At 38.8% G+C, this 15473-nt stretch overlaps 1 protein-coding gene across 4 annotated transcripts in view; it reads left to right on the top strand.

The window, feature by feature from the left end:
* Window positions 1-15473, top strand: part of KIF6 (kinesin family member 6) — a 472725-nt gene that overhangs the window by 240507 nt on the left and 216745 nt on the right. The gene's annotated exons all lie outside the window — the stretch shown is intronic.

Below are 15473 nucleotides of genomic sequence, written 5' to 3'. Positions count from 1 at the left end.
ATATCAGGGAGATCATATGATAGTTGTCTTTCTCCGCTTGACTTATTTCGCTAAGCATGATACGCTCTAGTTCCATCCATGTTGTCGCAAATGGCAAGATTTCGTTTCTTTTGATGGCTGCATAGTATTCCATTGTGTATATATACCACATCTTCTTTATCCATTCATCTGTTGATGGACATCTAGGTTCTTTCCATAGTTTGGCTATTGTGGACATTGCTGCTATAAACATTCGGGTGCACGTGCCCCTTTGGATCACTACTATTTCTTGCAGTTTTAAGGTTGTACCAGCAACAGCTCCAGCAGTAATAACAAAAATCCCCAAGTAAAACTTATCAAGGAAAAAAAAAAATAAATGTCTGGCATTCCTTATCCTCCGTAATGGAATTCAGCATAGCATTTTTGGCTTTAAATATGAAGAAATGGCAACTTATGTGTTATAATTATTTATTATAACTATCAAATCTCTTAAATACCAGTTTCCAAAATTGATGACTGAACTGAAAACCCAACGTTTAAATTGTGACAGAGCTCAGAGGCAGAAACAGATGGGTCCAGGGCAACAGGAGAAAAGTTAAAGTTAGAGAAAGGAACAAGACCTTTCCTCTGATAGGGGAGGTAAGGAGTAAGGACAGATGTTGCATTGCCAACGTGATGACACAGTATTTATTTCTAAATCTGAATAAGCTATCTGCTGCAAAATAATTTAAAAATATTATCACAGTCTGCCTTAAAGGATACTAAACAAACAATATTTTATCAGATAGTAGGATTTGACTGAGTTGGACCAACTCAGGGGCACTTTCCCCACTTACAGCTTTTGATCAGTATGTCAGTTCTGCAACTACAGAACCACACTAGAGGCCCTGGTTGCTTTGTGTTATTTTCTCTTTCTGTTAGACCAGCAGATCATGATGTACAGGCATGTGATTGGTACCTTTCTCTTGAAGACACTGAGAAATCTGAAATATGGAAATGTACTAGAACAAAGGGGTGAAAACCTTCCCTTTTTGGCAACATAGGTTGAAATTTTCTGTATAAATGTTTGTTGGGATAGATGACCTGATATGCATGGTTTTCTACAGGATTTAGCTGGGGAATAATTAAAGGATGGTACTCATTAAGAAGGACACTTTTTAATTAATAAAGACAAGGTCGAGAAGCCTGGAAATATACTTCATGATATTATATCCCTTTATCTCTTAATTCTAAATCTCCTTGCTTTGAATATTTAGTTAGCAATACAGTAGAATAAATTCAAAGTCAAAAGAAACCAAAAATCCTATTTTTACCATGATCGTGGTGGCAGTAGATAAGGAAAGCAATTGTTTCTCTCTGTGACTGTTTTCCATACAGCATTCCTGTACTCTGTTATGGGTAACAGCTGGTTCTAAAAAATAAAGGAGACCCTCTGGATTGGTGAATTCATTTGTTCATCCATCAATTTATATATTCCTTTTTTCATTCAACATATATTTATTGAGCACACACTTTGTTCTAGGTACCGTGCTAATTATTACTTTTATGGCTACAGCTTACATAGCCTGTATATATGTATGTATGTATGTATATGTATATACCTTCAATCAGATGACTTTGAATATATTCAAAGTTGTTATTTATATAATATTTATATATATTAATAAATATATATTCAAAGTTGTCATTTATTCAAAGTTGTCTGATTGAATTAATTCATTTAATCCTTATTCTATAGGTTGTTGTTTTGCCCCCATACTATACGAGGACATATGAGGACAAACAACTTCTGATCTCACAGCACTTAGAGACTGACAGAGAAGAAAGCTTTGAACAATTACAAAATTATACCTCTGTGTTACTGACAGTGCACATATCAGGGAACCCAACCTCAAGTTAAGATCAGAAGGATCCAAAAAGGGTCATGAGGAGCAGAATGTGGCTGGAAGCAATACTGTAAGCAGAAGGAATCATTTGAATAGCTTTTGGGGCCTTTGTGGTAGAAAAGAGCATTTTAGGAAGTAAAAAGGCCTTGATGGTTGGGATGTGGGCAGGGGGAGGCTGGGAAGACAGGTTGAGTAATGTGTGCAGAACAGATAGGTGGAGGACACACAGTATGCATGAGTAATTAGAAGGTCATTGTATAGAGGGCACGGATTGCATGGAACACAGGGTGTGGTGAAAAAATAATGATACTGTTATGCTGAAAATAAATAAATGAAAAAAAATATTCTCACATATAAAATGAAAAAAAAAAAAAAGAAGGTCTTTGTAGCACAGTGGTCCAGACCAAAGGATGGGGATGATGAGAGAGAGATAGGGGGATCAGAAGCACTTAGGCCAGAGAGTGAGTAGGGTTTGGTGACTAATGAATTTGAAGGGTAAGGGTAAGGAGGGCCCCAGATCTCTGGTGGCTGGTAAGGCTCTTCACGCAACAGTTGGCATTGTTAGCTATACAGAGCAGCGCCTGGCATCTCTACTGACAGAGAAAGGTGGGAGTCTGTACCCAAATTAGAACCCTGTGCTCACAATGGAAGGAACTGTTCACTGGCCTTCTCCAAAGATGCACACCATTATGCCTGTGAAGAAACGGGATATCACTGCCCCACCCCTTGCTGTGTGCCAGACCTTTTCTGTTTCTATTTTCTCTTGCCCACACCATCTCCCTTCTCATAATTCTTCTTCCCCACAGCATCTCGTAATCTCTCTCCTAACTCATAATTATAGTCAACTTTTTCAGTAACCCTTCTCCTCCCTTGATACTACTATCAAGACAGACTGTAGTTTTATTTGGAGAATGAATTAAGTTCACTTGCATAGAAAATCACTAAAAAATAATAATAATAGTGGAAATTGTAAAGTCCAAGTACGAATGAGGTAAAAGAGTTTTGGAGATGAGCCTTATAGTTGAAAGGGTTTTTGAGTTGTTTTAACTGTTGTTGGATATAGTTCTACCAATGACTTTAAATAGGAGTAGGCTCACAAATGGATTGATAATGATCTAAGCATTTGGAGGAGGGACTGATGAAGGATTGATTTTATTTTTTGGCAAAACTACAGATAGGATGAAATTGTGGATGAATCTGTGCTGCAAAGCAACAGGTAATGGGAGAGTTTATTACAATGTTTAAGATCCTGGGAGCTGATTAAGCTTTTATTATTGCATTATTTTATACAAGAAACTCATGTAAATGAACCCAAATACAAAAAAAAAAAATTAAGAAGCATGTTGTTTTGAAAGATTTCCGCCTTATGTAGGTGTTGTCAATGTCTGTTAACCATCCACTGGGCTGCATTCAATGCAGAAAGCAAGAAGATTTGACCTTGGCCACCCTGAGACTGCGGTGAAACTGTCTCCGCTCTGATGACCCTCCTCATTCTTCCTTTCACCCCCACTTCATCCTGAAAAAAAAAAATGACTTCTTTCAAATTTCTTGTACTAAAAGAAAATGAGACTTAATTCATGGTTCACTAGAGAACCCACACAGTCACTGTGCAAGCAGCCTGCCAAGGCAGAGGAAGGAAGGTTAGGCACTTTGGGGCTTCTTGGTTTTTTGGAGGTTAAGTGTCTGTTTTGCTCTCACTGAAGTAATGAGAGGGATTGTTGAGCTCCACATTTTGAAAAGAGTCATATGGTTCTCTTTAAAATAGCAGGACTTTGATAGTTTGGTTTTCTTGTTTGGTTTTTTGGGGTTTTGTTGTTGTTTACTTTTTTAGTTCTCTGATTGTGTGTCCCAGATGGTCACCTGGAACTAGTCAGTGTTCCTAAATCTCCTGATGATTCACCACATCCTTTAACTGAGATGCTAACAGAACCCACTCATCACAGGTGATGACACTGGCTTTTTAAGAGGTGAATTGAAGGACACCTGGGTGGCTCAGTGGGTTAAGACTCTGCCTTCGGCTCAGGTCATGATCTCAAGGTCCTGGGATCGAGCCCTGCATCAGTCTCTCTGCTCTGAAGGGAGCCTGCTTCCTCCTCTCTCTCTCTCTGCCTGTCTCTCTGCCTACTTGTGATCTCTCTGTCAAATAAATAAGTTCTTTTAAAAAAAAAAAAAAAGGTGGTGAATTGAAAGCCAAAACCATAGCCTGGAGGCTCCGGCCTCTTTTCTTTTATTCACTTTTAAGAAGGTAATGAATCCCCACTATGTGCATGGAAGGTCCAAGGGTAGGGTGATAGGGGCCATCAACAGAAACTGAAAAATGGTGTCTGCCCCTGGGAGCTTACATTTAAATAGCAGAGGCTGGCTTGGTACCTAAAGAGTAAAGAATAAAGTAACAAGTGCTATACTCAGGAGCTATAAGAAATGCCATGGGAAGTCAAAAGAGAAGGCAGGATTTTAATAAATGATTGGGAAAGCATTACAATGCAAGTGACATGGAAGTTAGGTCTCAAAGGATTAGTAGAATTTGGACAAAGATGGAGGGAAGAACATTCTCTTACATTCCAGATTTAAAGAATATTATGAGTAAAGGCTTGGGAACAGGAAAGCAAGGGAAAATATGTGGAGTTGGCAAGGGTACTTGTTTAGCTGGGGCCTTGGAGAGGTACAGGAAGTCCAAAGACATAAGGCTAGAAAAATGAGTGGGAAATTGTTGGGATGGCTGCTTTGGGAAGAGGGAGTAGAGGAATAGATGGGAATGTCCTCTTTTAATTTTATATGCTTTCATGTTGTTTTAATTTCTTACCATGTTATGAAAACCCTTGACTGCCATGCCAGGGAATTGCCTTCCTCAAGTTGCAGGGAACCACCAAGACAGAGGGGGCATGGTGATAGCTATACTCTAGAAGGTATTGTGGAAGAAATCTTTAGAGTATCTTGGAGATGAGATGCCTAGAGATGTGAGTAAATGGTTTAGGAAATAAAATAGTCTAAGGTGGAAGTGATAGAAACAGAAGAGGCAAGGGCACAAAGAGTTACAATGGAGGGAGCCCACAACAGTTCTCCATGGCATAAACAACTCTTTCTTCTCCCTCTTCTTGGTCTTCCCAGTTCTGGCATTGAGAATGCAGCCCAAGGCATGGCCAGGAGAACAGGAAAGCTAGAGCTTCTCTGGCATGCTGCATCAAACTTGGAGTCTGTTCCTTAAGTTTGCTTCATCCATGCTCAAAGGATTGCTCTCTGGACCAATGGCTATTGTTACAAAGGCTTAATATACCCCCATCATCACTAAGTTGAAAAAAAAAGCTCAAAGAGAAATTGATAGAGCAAAACTCACCCATAAAACCAGAGAAAAAGAATAGAGATTAGATTTTTCTAAGATCCTTTCCAACTTGCTTTGTTGTAAGCCTCAGGCACAAAGGTTCACCTCTTGCTTTTCTTTCTTTTTTTTTTTCAAGTGGTTTACATTTTAATTTTTTAAATTAACATGTAATGTATTATTGGTTTCATACGTACAGGTCTGTGATTCATTAGTCTTATATAATACCCAGTGATCATTACATCTTATGCCCTCCTTAATGTCCATCACCCAGTTGCACATCCCTCCACCCATCTCCCCTCCAGTAACCCTCAGTTTGTTTCATATGTTTAAGAGTCTCTTATGGTTTTTCTCCCTCTCTGGTTTCATCTTATTTCATTTTTTCCTCTCTTTCCCTATGATCCTCTGTTTTGTTTCTTAAAATTCCACCTATCAGTGAGATCATATGATAATTATCTTTCTCTGATTGACTTATTTTGCTTAGCGTAATATCCTCTTGTTCTATCTACATTGTAGCAAATGGCAAGATTTCAATTTTGATGGCTGAGTAATATGCCTATATATTATATACCATATAATATATCTTATATCTTATATATTATATATAATTATATATTATTATATCATATAATAAATATTAATATTAGTATTAAATATTATATAATAAATATTATAAATCATTATAATTATATATTAATATATAATTATAATAATTATATTATATATTATGTTATATATAATATATAGGCATATTATATATTATATAATACATGTTATATAATATATAATTATATATTATATTATATATACTATATAGGCATAAAGAAGCCAGTTATCCAGTCATCGGTCAGTGGACATCTGAGCTCTTCCATAGTTTGGCTATTGTGGACCTTGCTGTTATAAACATTGGGGTGCAGGTGCCCCTTCAGATCACTACATTTGTTGCTTTTCAAACCTCTCATGCTCCATCTTACCCTCTTTTTTGGAACTGACCACACTTTTGCCTTGCATTTCCCTATAAATGCACTTAAAGAGATGGTCAGTAAATAGATCATTGCCTTCTCTGTAGCTCCCTGGCCAATCTCACTTCTGCCTGGCACAGTATTGAGGTTACTCTGAGCACTATCTCTGAGAAATGCATCTTTGCATCCCTCCTATTTGAAGGGTCCATAGATTGGATGAAATGAATACATGATGTCCAAGAAAGAGAAAGAGAAGAGAGAGAAACTAAGAACAGATCTCTGCTTTAGGTTTAAAATCAAGGCTTACCCCCATTTCCATTTATTTTATCTGATAATCTTTGTGATTCCAAAAAGGTCTTCAAACCTAAAAAGTGAACAAATATAAGTCAGTGTATTTTTTAAAGGAAAGCAGCATGGCCCTAGATGGGACTCAGCTATCTTAGAATTCATCATCTATGAGCATCTCAGGAATTTTTAATTTAGTCAGGCAGATAAGTAGGTAGATAGAGCTGTTTTTAGTATAATGAGAGTCTTCAAGAAAGGGGATTGGAGGTTTGAGGATTCCTCTAAAACTGTAGCCTAGTCGACCACCAACTCCATATTATTAGGGGGAACAGTTTTGTCAGGAGGGGAACACAGATTCTGAATATGGGGAGGAATCAAAGTACTAGATGTATCAAAGAAGCGGTGTTTTATTGCCTATGGACATTAAATTGCTGAGTTGGATATGTAGAGGAAGACCATGGCCCAATACCAGTGCTCAGTAAAATGACTAAAGCAGAGAACTGCTGATGACAGTAAGAAAGAGAGGGTAGGGACGCCTGGGTGGCAAAGTGGGTTAAAGCCTCTGCCTTCGGCTCAGGTCATGATACCAGAGTCCTGGGATCGAGCCCCGCATCAGGCTCTCTGGTCAGCAGGAAGTGTGCTTCCTCCCCTCTCTCTCTGCCTGACTCTCTACCTACTTGTGATCTCTGTCAAATAAATAAATAAAATCTTTAAAAAAAGAAAAAAGAAAGAAAGAGAGGGTAGAAGAAGCTGTAGCCAGATGGAATGAGCCTGAATGGGGAAAAGTTTGCCTACATTGTATTTTTGCTTGTGTGTTTATTTCCATTAGCATGAGTGAGTATTATTCTAGAGTCACCAAGAGAAAGCAGATAAAATGAAGACCAACATCCTCATTTCCCTACTTGGTTGTAGGAAGATTCTTATTCTGAGATAATGCCATCTTCCTTACCTTGCTCTGAAGTTCAGGGTGAAAGGCTGTATTTCTATTCCATTACGTCAATAGAGTAGATAGAATATTGCCTGCTCAACAAATTGATTCTTCCAATAGGAGGGACACCCTCAAATCTCCTTCAAAACTTGCTACAAAAAGGGACAGCCTCAGGCCTGGTAGAGGACCCTAACCAAACAACCATGGAAGCCAGTTGCCCAAAGTGATGTACTTATATGCAGCAAAAAGTTAGTGATGGTTCTGGGCCTGGGAACCCTATCTTTTGGCTCTAGGATAAAGGATCATAAATATGAAGATTGGATCAGAACACAGGTCATTTTCATTTTATTAAACATTGCATTTGAAAAATAATTTTTCTGCTGATTATTTAGAGCTTGGGCTTCATTCTCCCATATACAGGGAGGTTGGGTTTCCTGGGAAGCAAAGTCTCAGCCAGATGTTTATTAGAGAGGGCCCTTAGGACCAACAGCTATGGACCGGAGAGGAAGAATGCGGGACTTGGCAGAGGGAGAGGCTGAGTTGGGATGCAGTACTGACAAAGGCTTCAAGGGCTCGGACACGGCACAGGTCCTTCAGAGTTGTCCAAAGTTGAGACAATGGGACAGGCCTTTCTACCTTCATGATGATCAGTCACTGGATGTGGGCCTGCCCCTAAAAGGAGGCAAGGCTTTGAATTAGGTAGTTTTCTTCAGCTGAGAAAATCTCCAAATTGGGTTGACAATTGACAACTTGCTGCTAATGTACTTAGAAGCTGGAGGAACAAGTCCTTCATTCTTGTTTTTCACCCTAAATTTTATTTTCATCACCCCCCACCCCCCATGTCTGGGAATCACCAATCTATTCTCTGTATCTATGAGTTGTTTGTTTTTATATTCCACATATAAGAGAGATCCTACAGTATTTGTCTTTCTCTGAATTATTTCACTAAGCATAATGCTCTTGAAATCAGTCCATCCATGTTATCACAAGTGGCAAAATTTAATTGTTTTTTGTGGTTGAATGATATCCATATCAGTCTCACAGTTTCTTTATCCATTCATTATCAATGGACACTAGGTCATTTCCATATCTTGGCATTGTAAATAATGCTACGATGAACACGGAGATGCATATATCTTTTCAAATTACTATTTTCCTTTTCTTTGGATCAGTACCTAGAAGTGGAATTGCTGGACCATATGGTAGTTCTATTTTTAGTTTTTTGAAGAGCCTCTATACTGTTTCCCATAGTGGCAGCACCAATTTATATTCCTATCAACAGTGCACAGGGGGTCCCTTTTCTCTACATTCCTGCCAACACTTGTTAATTCTTATCTTTTTGATATTAGCCGATATCACAAATGTAAGGCAAAACCTCATTATGCTTTTGATTTGCATTTCCCTAATGATTAAAGAGGATAAGCATCTTTTCATGTGCCTGTTGACCCTCTATATGTCTTCTTTGGAAAAACGTCTATTCAGATCTTTTGCTCATTATTAACTGGATTGTTGAGGGTTTTTGTTGCTGTAGTTTTGTTTCATTTTGAGTTGCATGGGTTCTTTATATTTTTGAATATTAACCCCTTGTCAGATATATGATTTGTAAATACCTTCTCCCAATCAGTGGTTTCCCTTTTCATTTTGTTGATTGTTTCCTTTGCTGTGCAAAAGCTTTTTTAGTAAGATATAGTCCTACTTGTTTATTTCTGCTCTTGATGTCGGATTCATAAATTCTTACTGCCTTCTAGGAGTTTTATGGTTTCAGGTCTTATGTTCAAATCTTTAATCAATTTTGGGTTAATTTTTGTGTACATTATAAGATAGCAGTCCAGTTTCATTCTACTTTATGTAGCTGTTCAGTTTTCCCAGCACCATGTATTAAAAAGACTGTCCTTTACCCATTCCATATTCTTGTCTCCTTTGTCATTAATTAATTGGCCATGTATGTATGGGTTTGTTTCTGGGATCTTTATTCTATTCCATTGATCTATATATCTCTTTTTATTCTGATATCACATTGTTTTCATTATTATAGCTTGCAATATAGTGTGAAATTGGGGAGCACAATGCCTCTAGCTTTGTTTTCCTTCTTAATATTGCTTTGGCGTGTGTGTGTGTGTGTGTGTGTGTTTGTGTGTATGTGTGTGTGTGTGATTCCATAAATTTTATGACTGTTTAGTTTTTTAATTTTTATTTTTATTTAAATTTAATTAGGTAGCATAGAGGACAACATTAGTTTCATATACAGAGTTCCATAATTCATCAGTTGCATGTAACACACAGTGGTCTGGGTCATGTGCCCTCCTTAAGGCCCATCACCCAATTACCCCATCCCCCCACCCAAGTTCCCTCTAGCAACCCTCAGTTTGTTTCCTATAATTAAGAGTCTCTCATGGTTTTTCTCCCTCTCCAATGACTTCCCATTCATTTTCCCTTCCTTCCCCTATGATCCTCTGCACTGTTTCTTATATTCCATATATAAGTGAAACCATATGATAACTGTCTTTCTCTGAATGACTTATTTCTCTTAGCGTAATACCCTATAATTCCATGCATGTCATTGTAAATGGTAAGTGTTCATCCTTCTGATGGCTAAGCAATATTCCATTGTATATATATACCACATCTTCCTTATCCATTCATCCGTCGATGGACATCTCGCCTCTTTCCACAGTTTTGCTTTTGGGGACGTTGCTGCTATAAACATTGGGGCACAGGTGACCCAATCAATACCTTTGTATCTTTGTGGTAAATAGCTAGTAGTACAATTGTTGGGTTGCAGAGTCTATTTTCAACTTTTTGAGGAACCTCCATACTGTTTTCATTCATTGTGGTTTTGATTTGTATTTCCCTGATGACAAGTTATATGGAGTATTTTTTCATGTGTCTGTTGGCCATTTGTATGTCTTTGCAGAAATGTTTGTTCAGGTCTTCTGCCCATTTCTTGACTGGATTATTTGTTTTTAGGGTGTTGAGCTTGATAAATTCTTTATAGATCATGGATATAATGAGCCTTTTATCTATATGTCATTTGCAAATAACTTCTCTCATTCCATAAGTTGCTTTTAAGTTTTGTTGACTATTTCCTTAGCTGTGCATAAGTTTTTTTATCTTGAAGAAGTCTGTTTATTTCTTTGCACAGTTCCATTGGAATTTTGATATGGATTGCATTAATCTGTAGATTGCTTTGAATAGCATGAACATTTTAACAATGTTGATTTTTCTAGTCAATGAACTAGACTGTGTGTTCTTCAATTTCTTTCATTAATGTCTTGATAGTTTTCTATATATAGGTCTTTCACTTCCTTGGTTAAATTTATTTCTAGATGTTTTATTCTTGAAGTTCTTCATTCTTGAAGGGGTATCTGGAGGGCACATCACAGTATCCACCAAAGATAGTAAGTTTTCTAGGATATCCAAAATACCAATGTAGTGCTTAATTTGCTGAATTATGTTACTTATAGCTCATAATGTCACTTTATAGTAGTATGACTCATAAAGCTAAATAAATATAATTGTTTTATCCAATCACTGTTTTTAGCATTGTTATTCTACATTCCTACTTCAGGTGTCAAAAACACATGCCCTTTCACTCTGGCAGTAGAGGAACAGAGCTGTGCTCTCTCTCTCTCTCTCTCTCTCTCTCTCACACACACACACACACACACACATACATGCATGCATGTGCACACATGCATATCCATACAAAGTCTTACCCAGACTTTGGCAATAAAACATTACTTTTTCACCAATTGTGTATTTGCTTTATAAAACACACAAAGTACTGTGCTATTCTAGATGATGTGGAGAATATGAGGTATTCTACTACAGAGGCTCTGGGAAACATGAAGGACTATTCTTAGCTTCAGGAGCAGTGGTTCTTATTAATTCATTTAATAAACATTGACTTGAAGCTATGTACCAGTTATTATGCTAGGTGAATGAGCCCCAGTACCTGTTAAAGGGTTTACAATCCAGAAGAGGACCTGTAGTGAACATGCACAGAGAGTGCCATGGGATGTGGAAGAGGAATAGTCAACTCTTTTTGGGTAGCTTCAGGAAAACTTGTATGGAAGAAGTGGTACTTGAACAAAATCTTTAAAGAATTCACATTTATGTCTAGCAAAATGAATAGAGGGGGAAGGTAAAGACAAGAGCACCTTGGAAACTTCTCAAGTAACAGCATGGAGGTGTGGAACATAGTATGCTTGTGATGGTTCAAGCTTTTGGTTTGGCCAGACCGTAAGGTTTGTGTGAATAGGATCATGTTTACCAAGAACTAAAGATAAAGAAGGAGGAGCTCATGAGAAGCTTAAAAGCCATGCTTCTAAATTTAGAACTTAATTGTCCTGGAAGTTAGGAGCTTTATATAAAAAAAAGATTATATAGCTTTAAAAAAAAGATTTTTATTTATTTATATTAGAAAGAGAGTATGAGTGGTCCCCACCGAGTGGGGAGCCTGACACAAGGCTTGATCGTAGGACCTTGGGATCATGACCTGAGCCAAAGGCAGAAACTTCACTGACTAAGCCATCCAGGTGCCCCCATTATAGCTTATTTTTATTTAATATATAATGTATTATTTGCCCCAGAAGTACAGGTCTGTGAATCATCAGTCTTACACAGTTCACAACATTCACAATAGTACATACCCTCCCCATTATTCATAACCCAGCCAGCCTATACCCCCCCACACCCCAGCAACCCTCAGTTTGTTTCATGAGATTAAGTGTCTCTTATGGTTTGTCTCCCTCCCAATCCCATATTGTTTCATTTTTTCCCTCCCTATCCCCCATGACCTCCTGCCCTGCCTCTCAAATTCCTTATATCAGAGAGATCATATGATAATTGTCTTTCTCTGATTGACTTATTTCGCTTAGCATAATACCCTCTAGTTCCATCCATGTTGTAGCAACCCATTATAGCTTTTTAATAGGAAAGTAACATGATCTTATTTCTGTTAAGGAAAGATCATTGACGGCAATGTGCTGAGTAAACTGGGAACTAGGGGGAAGGTAGAATGAAGACTATTGTAGTACTAGCCAAGGTCAGAAATGATAAGAGCCTGGATCAAACCACAGTAGGGATTGAAAAAATGAGAAAAGTATTAGGGATACATAGGAAGGAGAACTGGCTATGACTGGTTGGAATGGGGGTGAGATGAACAATCTGGGATGACTCCCAGGTTACCAAGACCATGAGCCATGAAGGGAAGCAGGTTTGGAAGGAGGGTCTATTCATTTAATTATGAATACATTGAGAAGGAGTATGAAATGGGAGTGTCTAAGCTAGTACATATGCAGTTTCAGGGCTCAAGGCAAGGGGTTAGGGACTTGGATCGCTGACTTGTAGCCATGAGAGTGGATTAGGTGGTCCAGAAATTGGTAGCAAGGAAAAAGAAGACAAAAGGGCTAAAGGCAGAACACTTAAGATTCCCTACATTAATGGGGTGGGCTGAAGCAAAATAACCAGCAAAGCAGAACTGTGAAAGACAAGTGAGGTCAAGAGATAGTGAGATCTCAGAAGCCCCAACAGAGTTTGTGTTCCAAGGAGCTGGATGTGGTTAACAGTGTTGGATGTTGCAGAGAGGTCAAGTTAGATGAGAACTGCACAGTTGATTGGATTTGGATGGGAAGTGATCAGTGACTTTTGCCAAAGCACTTTCAAAGAGTGAGGGAGCAGAAAGCTCACTGTACCAGATTGAAGAGTGGGAGGAGAGGAAGTGAGGCAGAAATAGTCACAGAGATCATTGAAAGTGAAAGAATTTTGAGGCTAGCATTGTTAAATGGAGTTTCTTTGTGGGTGTTGAAGTCATTTAGGATATTGGCAGGAAATGGGATGGAAAGGAAAACTGTGAGCCAGGAGCCCAAGTTCTGCTTAGGGTAGCTGAGTGGTTTGTTCACTCTTTAGACCGATATATACCTTAAGTTGCAGCATTGGAGAGAGTGGGTAGCAGGACCAAATGGCACAAATCACAGAGGAGGAAAGATCTGCGCCTTGATGTTAAAAATAGAGATTTTGAAATGGTACTGTTGACTCAGAAAAAGGCCACACTGTCTCTGGCCCTTCCAGTATTTACACTAGAGCAGAATGAACATCCTCCACTTGAGAGGACTTCAGATAAGTCAGTATCCTCGAAGGAAAGGTCAGTTTTCACTAAAAAGAAAAAGCTGAAGGGGGCATTCCATAAAAATGATGAGCACATGGGAGAACTTAATCTACAATGAATGTGGGGTCCAGAGAGCAGAGTAGGACAGGTTCGCAGGGAGGCCAGCAGTGGAAGGGCGAATGGGTGGAATGACATTGAGGTAAGGTAAGGAAGTAAAGAATAATAAGTGAGATGACAATTGCCTGCAGGGGCTTGCATTTTGTGGGTGGCCAAAGATGATAGGGATAGAAGTCATGGCAGGATTGATTATCCTTGAGGCTTCAGGCCTGGGAAGTGTGGCAGATTCAGTCTCTTATTGGTTTTTAAATGATATGCTTCTGATGATTTCCTTTGACATGAACTCTCCCCGGATGATGTTTTGGAATGAGAGTTGGGGCGAAAGATCAGCTGGCTTCTGGAACATTCCACTTCCAGAGAAATACACAGGACCCTGTGAGCTTAGGACAAAGGTGCAGCATGGGAAAGCTTGGAAAGGGACGGGAAATTCTCTGATAGAGTTTTCCTCACATCATGGGGAGTAGTTTGTACATCTCCCACACATTCTTCTCTTGAAGGAGTCCTGGGTGATTCCAGCAGTAGCAGCCGCTCTCCTAGTGATGGGGACGCTTGCATCAATGCTAGTTCTGTGGCTTTGTAGATAGGGGTCATTCCTAAGTCAGATACTTAGAATTTTGATATTGAATTTCCTAAATTGTAGGCTCCTAAATAGGCCTTCTGTTCGGAGGCCTCCTCAGAGCCCCCTCTGGAGGTAACAGACACTAAAGCAAGAGAAATAGAATTGAATCAAGAAAAACAATCTGAGGGGTTTGAAGTGGCAGGGGGGTGGGAGGTTGGGGTACCAGGTGGTGGGTATTATAGAGGGCACGGCTTGCATGGAGCACTGGGTGTGGTGAAAAAATAATGAATACTGTTTTCCTAAAATAAATAAATTGAAAAAAAAAAAAAAGGTCCTTTTTCTGGTCTGTTTGATTTGGGTCAGGCACAGGGCTGAGAATCTCTAAGCCCCCCATCTGACAAAGTTAACTCTGCCATTTCCCTCTGGCCATCATATAATCAGACTTCCTCTTGCAATGAGAGACAGTAATTGCACAGAACTACAGCATTTGCCTTGACCATGGAGTTTGAGAATGCACCAGCTCTTCCTTTTTCAAATATGGGTTTCTGGGATTTATACCAACAAAGATGGAAAGAGTTTCTGTCACTGTATTCAGCAGGGAATGTATTTTGAAAATGTGATAAGTGAACCCTGACTTTATTTATAGCATAAGAAATGAACTTTGTAAAACATCTATCAATTGTTCTGACAACCCAAGCCAGAATTTACCACTCTGCTCCTACTAGAGTTAAGTTGTCATGTTTATGGTTGTCATTGATATTTACTACAATCAGTCTATAGGTTGAGGAGCAGAGCAGGTGTGGTTACAAAGACCACCTGGGAAACAATGAACCTTTCTCCACTGTACACATGAAGTTTGTCTTTTGATTAGACCCTGAGTCATCATTTGAAAAGCTTTTTGTCACCTGTTACTCTACCTCTTAACCTCCCTCAGCTAGAAAGCTTTGCACAGAAACACTAACTACGTCATGCCCTCCAGCTGCATTTCAGGCTGGTCTTCCGATTCCCTAATTTCTTTTTTTTTTTTTCTTTCTATTAGACATGGTGGTTTTTTTTTTTAATTTTTAAAATTTATTTTCAGCCTAACAGTATTCGTGTTTTTGCACCACACCTAGTGCTCCATGCAATCCGTGCCCTCTCCAATACCCACCGCCTGGTTCCCCCAACCGCCCACCCTCTGCGCCTTCAAAACCCTCAGATTGTTTTTCAGAGTCCATAGTCTCTCATGGTTCACCTCCCCTTCCAATTCCTTGATTTCTAGTGATGCTTCTGTGGCTCTGGTAAATTTTTCGCTTTCGGTTATTCTACTTCATTTTGATGAACAGCGATTTC

Source organism: Neovison vison, chromosome 1, assembly GCF_020171115.1.
Source record: "Neovison vison isolate M4711 chromosome 1, ASM_NN_V1, whole genome shotgun sequence".
Taxonomy (NCBI): Eukaryota; Metazoa; Chordata; class Mammalia; order Carnivora; family Mustelidae; genus Neogale; species Neogale vison.
This window is presented reverse-complemented; position numbering and strand designations above follow the sequence as displayed.